We start from the raw sequence: 10,650 nt of genomic DNA, 5'->3' as shown, positions 1-10,650 counted from the left end.
CTGTACGACCGATACCTGGGTGACCAGAGGAGGGTGATGTGCGTGCCCTGTAGATCAGACGATCACGGATAAGCGCAGGCACGTACTGCAGCCCAGCTGGACACTGTGGTGGAGATGGATCTGTGCGTAATGCCTGCGCTATATCCGCGTCCATCGCCCATACTACCGGCGCCACAATGCAGGAGTCTGAAAGTATGGGAGTATTGTCTCTGGGCCTCTCCTCTGTATCATACAGCCGGGACAGTGCGTCTACCTTCACGTTCTTCGTACCCGGAATGTATGACAGTGTGAAATCAAACCGCTGAAGAATAGGTCCCACCTGGCCTGGCGAAGTTTCAGCCTCCTCGCTGCCTGGATGTACCCCAGGTTACGGTGGTCCGTCCAGACGAGGAATGGGTGTTTTGCCCCCTCGAGCCAATGTCTCCACACTGTCAGAGCTCGGTCAACAGCCAACAGCTCCCGATCACCAACGCCGTAGTTCTGCTCCGCCGGGCTGAGCTTCTTTGAGAAGAACGCACAGGGGCGGAGCTTGGGTGGCGTGCCCGAGCGTTGAGACAGGACTGCTCCCATCCCAACCTCGGACGCATCCACCTCCACTACGAACGGTAGTGATGGATCGGGGTGGGCCAGTACCGGGGCCGAGGTGAACAGTTCCTTCAGGTTACTGAAGGCCCTGTCAGCCTCAACAGACCAGCAGAGCCGGGATGGCCCACCCTTCAACAGAGATGTAATGGGAGCTGCGACCTTGCCAAAGCCCCGGATAAACCTTCGATAATAGTTGGCGAAGCCAAGGAAGCGCTGCACCTCCTTTACCGTGGTTGGAGTCGGCCAATTACGCACGGCTGCAATGCGGTCGCCCTCCATCCAAAAAGTATTTGATCCCCTGCTGATTTTGTATGTTTGCCCACTGTCAAAGAAATGATCAGTCTATAATTTTAATGGTAGGTTTATTTGAACAGTGAGAGACAGAATAACAACAACAAATCCAGAAAAACGCATGTCAAAAATGTTATAAATGTATTTGCATTTTAATGAGGGAAATAAGTATTTGAACCCCACTCAATCAGAAGGATTTCTGGCTCCCAGGTGTCTTTTATACAGGTAACGAGCTGAGATTAGGAGCACACTCTTAAAGGGAGTGCTCCTAATCTCAGTTTGTTACCTGTATAAAAAACACCTGTCCACAGAAGCAATCAATCAATCAGATTCCAAACTCTCCACCATGGCCAAGACCAAAGAGCTCTCCAAGGATGTCAGGGACAAGATTGTAGACCTACACAAGGCTGGAATGGGCTACAAGACCATCGCCAAGCAGCTTGGTGAGAAGGTGACAACAGTTGGTGAGATTATTCGCAAATGGAAGAAACACAAAATAACTGTCAATCTCCCTCGGCCTGGGCTCCATGCAAGATCTCACCTCGTGGAGTTGCAATGATCATGAGAACGGTGAGGAATCAGCCCAGAACTACACGGGAGGATCTTGTCAATGATCTCAAGGCAGCTGGGACCATAGTCACCAAGAAAACAATTGGTAACACACTACGCCGTGAAGGACTGAAATCCTGCAGCGCCCGCAAGGTCCCCCTGCTCAAGAAAGCCCATATACAGGGCCGTCTGAAGTTTGCCAATGAACATGTGTGTCTCCTGAGTGGTGCAGTGGTCTAAGGCACTGCATCGCAGTGCTAACTGTGCCACTAGAGATCCTGGTTCGAATCCAGGCTCTGTCGCAGCCGGCCGCGACCGGGAGACTCATGGGCGGCGCACAATTGGCCCAGCGTCGTCCAGGGTAGGGGAGGGAATGGCCGGCAGGGATGTAGCTCAGTTGATAGAGCATGGCGTTTGCAACGCCAGGGTTGTGGGTTCAATTCCCACGGGGGGCCAGTATAAAAAAATATGTATTCACTAACTGTAAGTCGCTCTGGATAAGAGCGTCTGCTAAATGACTAAAATGTAAAATGTAAATGTAACATCTGAATGATTCAGAGGAGAACTGGGTGAAAGTGTTGTAGTCAGATGAGACCAAAATCGAGCTCTTTGGCATCAACTCAACTCGCCGTGTTTGGAGGAGGAGGAATGCTGCCTATGACCCCAAGAACACCATCCCCACCCTCAAACATGGAGGTGGAAACATTATGCTTTGGGGGTGTTTTTCTGCTAAGGGGACAGGACAACTTCAAATCTTGGGTGAGAACCTCCTTCTCTCAGCCAGGGCATTGAAAATGGGTCGTGGATGGGTATTCCAGCATGACAATGACCCAAAACACATGGCCAAGGCAACAAAGGAGTGGCTCAAGAAGAAGCACATTAAGGTCCTGGAGTGGCCTAGCCAGTCTCCAGACCTTAATCCCATAGAAAATCTGTGGAGGGAGCTGAAGGTTCGAGTTGCCAAACGTCAGCCTCGAAACCTTAATGACTTGGAGAAGATCTGCAAAGTGGAGTGGGACAAAATCCCTCCTGAGATGTGTGCAAACCTGATGGCCAACTACAAGAAATGTCTGACCTCTGTGATTGCCAACAAGGGTTTTGCCACCAAGTACTAAGTCATGTTTTGCAGAGGGGTCAAATACTTATTTCCCTCATTAAAATGCAAATCAATTTATAATATTTTTTACATGCATTTTTCTGTATTTTTTTGTTGTTATTCTGTCTCTCCCTGTTCAAATAAACCTACCATTAAAATTATAGACTGATCATGTCTTTGTCAGTGGGCAAACGTACAAAATCAGCAGGGGATCAAATACTTTTTTCCCTCACTGTATATGGGTATAGTACAGTGCTTAGCAGAGGGCTCTGAACAAGAGTGGGTGCTCAATACCTGGGGTGATGCGAGAGTGCCCTGCCGGCCACTTCCTGACCGAAAAGAGCGCTGACGACAACGTGTGGTGGAATGTCCCAGTGCCATCCGAGTGGCACTGGCGCGGTCGTCCTCCGCTCTCTCGGTGCGCGGTACTACCCAGCTCCATGAGCTCTGGATCCGCGTCGGTCGGGGCGGGAACGGGCAGACCTCCTCCAGGATGTCCTCTGGTTGCCAGCAGGTTATCCAGACGAATGGCCATGTCCACCAGTTCGGGAAAAGACAAACTAGTGTCACGGCAGGCTAGCTCCCGTCGGACGTCCTCCCGTAGATGGCACCGGAACTGGTTGATCAGGGCCCGCTCGTTCCACCCGGACCCTGCTGCCAGCGTTAACTCCTGTACTGTCCTCGTCCCCTGCCTCAAGTGGACCAGCTGCTCACCCGCCTCTCGACACTCGGGTCCGAAATAGGCGGGCGAACTCCCTTTAGTCCTCCAACGCGGCTCCTCCATCTCTCAAAACCGCGTTGGCCCACTCCAGTGCTTTCCCCGAGAGGCAGGAAATTAGGACGGACACCTGCTCTCGATCTGATGGCGTCCCATCGAACGCCCGAGGTCGGGATATCTGGATCGCTCCGGGTGCTGTGATGTAGGTTGGCCAGCTGGTCTCGATATATCGGTTCCTCTTCTCTCCAGGCGTTTGACGACCTGAAGAACCCGATCCATCGCTTCCCCCAAGCTGGCCAGCATCGTGGAATGCTCCTGGACCCTTGCCACGATTCCAGGTGTGCGCTCTTCTCCCGCTGACTCCATAGCTGGTGAGTGATTCTGTGATGAGGTGTGAATGACGGAGTCAGGTGCAGGAGGTAAAACACCGAAATCAAGAGTCTACTCAGTGTACAATAATGTAGCGCATATAGCGACAGAACGAAACTAGCACAAGGGAAAATCAACCTTGGCTGCATACAAGTAAAGTGTAGCTCAACCGAGCTACTCACTCTCACAACGAACAATCACTCACAAAGGACAGGGGGGCAGAGGGAACACTTATACACAGACTAATGAGGGAATGAGTACCTGGTGTGTGTGATTGACAAGACAAGACAAGACAAATGGAGTGATGATAAATGGAGCGGTAGTGGCTAGTAAGCCGGTGACGACGAACGCCGAAATCTGCCCGAGCAAGGAGGAGGGGCAGCCTCGGCTGAATTCGTGACAAATTAGGCCTAATAAATAACAAAACATGGCTGTCTATGAACACCAGAGCAGGCCGGTCATGGCTAGAAGGGACCCAGCTTGTCAAATTAATGACAGATTTTACTTTTCGTAGCAGGTTAAGAGAACCTAAGCAGCAGGTTAGGATAATTACCGTAGCAGTTTAGGAGAATTAGGTTAAGGTTAGGAAAAGGGTTAGCTAAAATAACATTTGATGTCAATTTGACAAAAGATTTTAGCCATGACCGAGCCGGTCCCCCCCCACTCCCGATTCCAGCTGCAATTCAGCACCACAGCAGTGGAAAGAGGACACTCTAGGCAGACAATCAAATTTGAGAGAAAGCTTGTTTTACAATGCTCCCAGAATGCAAATTACACCATTTTTTTATGGGCCTAATAATAGATGTCATTTAAACTGTAAAAATGTATTACCTTTTAATGTGGCATGAACACAACCAGTCATGATATTTTCACCTGATTGTCAAACAAATCACTTCAAAAAGTAGGCGTGTTCGTCCAATAATTTCAGCACTCAAACTGCATGTATACTCGCACCATTTGATGAATGGAAATATACATCTGTTACAAAACACCAAAAAGTATGCCTAATGACATTTAGCGATTGCCATTGATTTGGCCTACATTAATTGATGCGTCTTGCTGACAAATTGACCTTTAAATGGTGCTGAAACTGTCCCGAGAAAAACGGAATGGTCACCCTAAACACACATGGTCAACTTACTAGACTAGGCTACGATGTGTATTACCATGAATTAGGCTTGGGCGGTTAACCGTATATTCCGTTTACTGGGGTATTTGGAAATAGCCATGGGATGGTTTTTCAATACCGCCAATGCCGTTAAAACTATTTATTTGAAGTTTATTTTTTATACATTTGAATGTTTGTAGCTACTTTTTAAGTAAATACCTGCAATACATTAGTCAATTAATTTTACATTATGAAGCTTACTGGTAGTCCCCCGTCACATGTTTGTTTACAAGCACACAACTATGAGACCGGAGCCTTGTGAGTCACTCACTGTTGTGCAGCACACACCAGGTGATATAATTACAGTATGGAATTCACAACTAAATGTTTGCCAGCTAGATATCTTATAACTATTAATTTAACTGTCTAAAATGTGCTAAATGCTGTGCAGTTGTGCATTTGGTTTGATAACTTAGCTAGTAGCTAGTTGTATAGCTAAGTGGTTAGCTTCTTGCAATCAAGCTCCTCTTGGTAACAGCAGAGATTCCCCGCCTGGATCTAATATTTGTTTTGTGCGTGCAGCAAACTGAGTAGCGTTTTTTTGTTACTTCTTTACCTTTATGAGCTGGGATGTCTACAAAATTATACAACATTTGCATGCGTTCGTTAGCATTTAGCTAGGATTCACTATGGGATTTTACATGTACTTGTTAGCATTGCTAACCTTCGGATGGAAAATAACCCCTTGTGTTTAGTGCCGGTATTACCAAAATATATATATATACAGTGGGGAAAAAAAGTATTTAGTCAGCCACCAATTGTGCAAGTTCTCCCACTTAAAAAGATGAGAGAGGCCTGTAATTTTCATCATAGGTACACGTCAACTATGACAGACAAATTGAGAAAAAAAATTCCAGAAAATCACATTGTAGGATTTTTTATGAATTTATTTGCAAATTATGGTGGAAAATAAGTATTTGGTCACCTACAAACAAGCAAGATTTCTGGCTCTCACAGACCTGTAACTTCTTCTTTAAGAGGCTCCTCTGTCCTCCACTCGTTACCTGTATTAATGGCACCTGTTTGAACTTGTTATCCGTATAAAAGACACCTGTCCACAACCTCAAACAGTCACACTCCAAACTCCACTATGGCCAAGACCAAAGAGCTGTCAAAGGACACCAGAAACAAAATTGTAGACCTGCACCAGGCTGGGAAGACTGAATCTGCAATAGGTAAGCAGCTTGGTTTGAAGAAATCAACTCTGGGAGCAATTATTAGGAAATGGAAGACATACAAGACCACTGATAATCTCCCTCGATCTGGGGCTCCACGCAAGAGCTCACCCTGTGGGGTCAAAATGATCACAAGAACGGTGAGCAAAAATCCCAGAACTACATGGGGGGGACCTAGTGAATGACCTGCAGAGAGCTGGGACCAAAGTAACAAAGCCTACCATCAGTAACACACTACGCCGCCAGGGACTCAAATCCTGCAGTCCCCCTGCTTAAGTCAGTACATATCCAGGCCCGTCTGAAGTTTGCTAGAGTGCCTTTGGATGATCCAGAAGAGGATTGGGAGAATGTCATATGGTCAGATGAAACCAAAATAGAACTTTTTGGTAAAAACTCAACTCGTCGTGTTTGGAGGACAAAGAATGCTGAGTTGCATCCAAAGAACACCATACCTACTGTGAAGCATGGGGGTGGAAACATCATGCTTTGGGGCTGTTTTTCTGCAAAGGGACCAGGACGACTGATCCGTGTAAAGGAAAGAATGAATGGGGCCATGTATCGTGAGATTTAGAGTGAAAACCTCCTTCCATCAGCAAGGGCATTGAAGATGAAACGTGGCTGGGTCTTTCAGCATGACAATGATCCCAAACACACCGCCCGGGCAACGAAGGAGTGGCTTCGTAAGAAGCATTTCAAGGTCCTGGAGTGGCCTAGCCAGTCTCCAGATCTCAACCCCATAGAAAATCTTTGGAGGGAGTTGAAAGTCCGTGTTGCCCAGCGACAGCCCCAAAACATCACTGCTCTAGAGGAGATCTGCATGGAGGAATGGGCCAAAATACCAGCAACAGTGTGTGAAAACCTTGTGAAGACTTACAGAAAACGTTTGACCTGTGTCATTGCCAACAAAGGGTATATAACACAACTTTTGTTATTGACCAAATACTTATTTTCCACCATAATTTGCAAATAAATTCATTAAAAATCCTACAATGTGATTTTCTGGATTTTTTTTCCTCATTTTGTCTGTCATAGTTGACGTGTACCTATGATGAAAATTACAGGCCTCTCTCATCTTTTTAAGTGGGAGAACTTGCACAATTGGTGGCTGACTAAATACTTTTTTCCCCCACTGTATATATACAAATATCCTGGGATGGCACAAGGTTGGTATGAAGGTATAACAATCTGGATACCGCCCAAGCCTATCGTGAACTTCAAATAGGCTTCTGGTAACCAGTGATGTAGTGTTAAAAAAAATTGGGGGGTAAACTCTGATTGTCGGTCACGGTGAAAAAGGTTACACTCCCTATACTTTCAATGCATTTTTTTGAAAAGGTGGGTAATCGGCGTCAGAGAGGAAGAGAGAATCCCGAATCGGCAGAAAATCAGTCTCACTCCAGCAGGTGGCGTTTCTTTGTTGTTTCGCCTAACAAGCAATTCGTTTTTGTATGGAGGTCAATGAGAGTCTCGAATTTGGTCAACCAAAAAATGTATGGCTTATTTGCTACGCAAGGTTTATTTGATCGAATAGAAGTTTCGTAATGCTTAAGTTGTTACGAGTGTACTGACATAAGTAGGACACGTGACATCCCGGCAACTTTGAGAAAAAACGCTTTATATAGGAGTTGTCGCGAGATGGCTATCCATATTCATGGTATGAGGCTAGTAGCATAGCATCTCTCTCCATTGAATACAGGCGGTTGACGCCATTGTTAGGGCAGAGAGACATGTATCTTGTCAGTATATCCATAATCTTTGAAAGCGTTTACCCTCCACTAGGCCTACACCACTTGCCGGTAGCCTATCCTGTCAGGCAATCTTAAACACATGAACACACGCAGAATAGGTAGCCTACATTCAATATAATACATGAGTTGAATCAAAACATGTTTTACACCCTAGTTCATGAGTTGTCCTTAATTCATTAGTTAATGCTTGGAGTCTTCACTGTAAGTGTAAGTAACATTTCATTATGTTTTTCAGTGAAAACAAATCGAAAATAATGTAGGCCTATGCCATTGCAAAATCTAATGCTTATAACCGAAAGAGTCAACTATAGACCTGCTGTCATTAATGTATACTTGTTGGCTGGATTGGATGCGCATTGGTGTTTAGGTGTAGGCTGGTTGTCTGGTGATATTGTCGAGCATCATCAGCTGATCCAGGAAAGAATACAAATATTGATAGAAAATAATGAAGCTAAATAAATGGTCTACTACTTCTGGCCACGGATGGCACAGAGAACACCAGTACTGCGCACACCTGAAAAACAAAGCAATGAGCACTCTAAACAGCTGACTGACAACAGACAACAATGCTAAATCAATGGATAAATCTTATGCATTGGAATAAAGGCTATCTTTTATCAAGGGCGCATGGCAAACAAATAGTGAAAATGAGGAAGTACAAAGGAAAATCTATGCGTAAATTCAGCACTACTGGATGGGCAGCGCCGCCACATAGAAATAAATAGTTTAAACCATGACAGAGATGTCGTGGTCGTCTGTAGCTCAGCTGGTAGAGCACGGCGCTTGTAACGCCAAGGTAGTGGGTTCGATCCCCGGGACCACCCATACACAAAAATGTATGCACGCACGACTGTAAGTCGCTTTGGATAAAAGCGTCTGCTAAATGGCATATTATATTATTATATTATTTATTATATTATTATTATATTATTATATTATTATTAGATGTGAGGGTGTTCGTTTCATTTGAAGATTTCATTTTAATATTTACCACTGTAAAACATATTTTCCACAGAATTTTAAACAAATAGGAGAATGGTTAAAATAGCATTATTTAGAGACACGCCCCCCCAAAGTTTGACTTTTGTTGCGTTTAGGGGAGCTAATTTCTCATTCAGGGGAGCTGAACCCCCCTGGCTCCACCGTAATTCGCACCATGAAGGCTCCTGTGAAACGAGGCCCGCACCATGTATTTATGCAATTGTTTCCAAAGCTCAAATTATATCTCAGTCTTTTTTACAGTTCTACTGGATGATGTTAATAAATGTTGTTTATTGTAATTTGAACTATCGTGGGGTCGTGACTCTGTTGTGTGTGATATGCGTGGCTTATTGATAACAACTCTCTTTCCTACTATAGGCAGTTGGCTGCCTAGTGATTGCAGCATTGTAACTCCGATGTGATAGTGGTCCTCTGTAGCTCAATTGGTAGAGCATGGCGCTTGTAACGCCAGGGTAGTGGGTTCGATCCCCGGGACCACCCATACGTAAAGAAAATTTTTTTTGCACATGACTGTAAGTCATGAAAATCACATTGTAGGATACTTATTTTCCACCATAATTTGCAAATACATTCATTAAAAATCCTACAATGTGATTTTCTGGAGAGAAAAAAATCTCATTTTGTCTGTCATAGTTGACGTGTACCTATGATGAAAATTACAGGCCTCCCTCATCTTTTTAAGTGGGAGAACTTGCACAATTGGTGGCAGACTAAATACTTTTTTTCCCCACTGTAGGTTGGAGTCATTAAAACTCGTTTTCAACCACAAATTTCTTGTTAACATACTATAGTTTTGGCAAGTCGGTTAGGACATCTACTTTGTGCATGACACAAGTAATTTATCCAACAATTGTTTACAGACAGATTCTTTCACTTATAATTCACTGTATTACAATTCCAGTGTTTCAGAAGTTTACATACACTAAGTTGACTGTGCCTTTAAACAGCTGAAAATGATGTAATGGCTTTAGAAGCTTCTGATAGGCTAATTGACATCATTTGAGTCAATTGGAGGTGTACCTGTGGATGTATTTCAAGGCCTACCTTCAAACTCAGTGCCTCTTTGCTTGACATCATGGGAAAATCAAAACAAATCAGCCAAGACCTCAGAAAAAAAATTGTAGACCTCCACAAGTCTGGTTCATCCTTGGGAGCAATTTCCAAACGCCTGAAGGTACCACGTTCATCTGTACTAACAATAGTACGCAAGTATAAACACCATGGGACCACGCAGCCGTCATACCGCTCAGGAAGGAGACACGTTCTGTCTCCTAGAGATGAACGTACTTTGGTGCGAAAAGTGCAAATCAATCCCAGAACAGCAGCAAAGCACCTTGTAAAGATGCTGGAGGAAACACGTACAAAAGTATCTACAGTGAGGGAAAAAAGTATTTGATCCCCTGCTGATTTTGTATGTTTGCCCACTGACAAAGAAATTATCAGTCTATAATTTTAATGGTAGGTTTATTTGAACAGTGAGAGACAGAATAACAACAAAAAAGTCCAGAAAAATGCATGTCAAAAATGTTATAAATTGATTTGCATTTTAATGAGGGAAAGAAGTATTTGACCCCTCTGCAAAACATGACTTAGTACTTGGTGGCAAAGCCCTTGTTGGCAATCACAGAGGTCAGACGTTTCTTGTAGTTGGCCACCAGGTTTGCACACATCTCAGGAGGGATTTTGTCCCACTACTCTTTGCAGATCTTCTCCAAGTCATTAAGGTTTCGAGACTGACGTTTGACAACTCAAACCTTCAGCTCCCTCCACACATTTTCTATGGGATTAAGGTCTGGAGACTGGCTAGGCCACTCCAGGACCTTAATGTGCTTCTTCTTGAGCCACTCCTTTGTTGCCTTGGCCATGTGTTTTGGGTCATTGTCATGCTGGAATACCCATCCACGACCCATTTTCAATGCCCTGGCTGAGGGAAGGAGGTTCTCACCCAA

The sequence above is a fragment of the Coregonus clupeaformis genome, chromosome 17 (assembly GCF_020615455.1).
Source record: "Coregonus clupeaformis isolate EN_2021a chromosome 17, ASM2061545v1, whole genome shotgun sequence".
In the NCBI taxonomy this organism is placed as follows: domain Eukaryota; kingdom Metazoa; phylum Chordata; class Actinopteri; order Salmoniformes; family Salmonidae; genus Coregonus; species Coregonus clupeaformis.
Note: the sequence above shows the minus strand (reverse complement) of the source record.